This window comes from Euprymna scolopes, chromosome 27 (assembly GCF_053919585.1).
Source record: "Euprymna scolopes isolate OS-2025 chromosome 27, ASM5391958v1, whole genome shotgun sequence".
NCBI lineage: Eukaryota > Metazoa > Mollusca > Cephalopoda > Sepiida > Sepiolidae > Euprymna > Euprymna scolopes.
The window spans coordinates 114,562,069-114,563,530 of record NC_136508.1 but is presented as its reverse complement, the minus strand read 5'-3'; positions in this window follow the sequence as shown (position 1 = coordinate 114,563,530).

Sequence of the window (1,462 nt, the reverse complement as noted above, 5' to 3'; positions counted from 1 at the left end):
TCTACGAATATTCGCGAGCAAGATTTTTTTAAAAATAAAAGATATTTCAATAAATGGGTGTCTTTCTGAGTGCGTGTTTAATATATTTACAGAACTTTTTAATAACTATTTTATTCTTTTTATCAAACAAAAATAGAACTTTTATAATGACATATATATTATGGACTGTTTCGAAATTTTAAAATTAAAGTTAGTTTTATTTAAAAAAAAAAAAGACGAGGTGTTTTTTTTTCAATTAAATTATAAACTTTATTTGAACTTTCAAAAAACTTCTACATACATAAAAATAGACTTTATAGATATTTTATAATAATTTTTTAAAAATATATTTAACGAAAAGTTTTTTTTTATCATTTCATTGTTGAATAAAATTTCAAAGTAATAAATGGTGAAAAAAATATTTTGAAAAGAAAATATGTTGTACTAGTAATCAGAGTAATCAAAATAATCTTCATATAAAAATGTGGTTTGAATTAAGAAAATCCGGAAGATTGATTTCACTGACCCATACATCGGGAATTTTAAAAAGCGCACAAAAAACAAGCATTATTTCTCTAAAATAAAAACATTTTCTAAGAATTTAAAAAAATAAATGTTTTATAATTTTATTTGTATTTCTGAAATGTATCCTTTTTAATTTATTTAGCATCTTTTAAAAAATCATTGGAAAAGGATTTATTTGTAAAATAATTTTGTTATTCTTTGAAAAAATATTTTAAAAAGTCAATAAAGAAAGGAATTTATTTGTAAAACATTTTATTTCATTGAAATATATCTTTTCAGAATGACAATGTTTAATAGTTGATAAGTGTTCGTTTATTTGGTGGAATAACCGAATATTGGAATTGTAGCATGAATAGTTCTCATCCAATCAGCGGTGCCGGATATTTAACAGGAAGGAATCATAATTTTTGCGGATTTAAGGGGCAAGGATATATGTATGGGTAAGAAATGTGAATGACGGTTAACACCTAGAAAAAGTATGTAAATAGAAAAGTACTCGGTGTAGAATGGTGACGTAAGAGAAGTCAGTAAAGCGAGAGTGAAATTTTAGCTACTTTCTCTTTAGGATAGGACGACGGACTTAATGTACATTTTTGATATAACGAAAGAACGTGCATATAATTGCGGTCTACATTTGGATGACGTAATCGCTAATGACGTAAACATAGTAAGATTTTATGTGTCATCTGTGTTGTCAACCTAAGGAAGTTTTGTCCAGAGGGGGGAAATTGCGTCTTCTCTAGCCGTCTCAGCATTGTAAGATGCGTCGATGCGATAACTTGGTTTATCTGAAAAAATTTCTCTCCTGCAAAAATTAAGCCGATTTTGGAGCTTCCGTTTTCAATATGTGGTCTTATTGTGATAGGACGCCAGTTGTTATTGCAATTGAGGGATTAATAATTTAGAGTCAGGCAGCTTAAGATATCTGGTTAAGCTCCAAAGGGAGGGTGTTGCATGC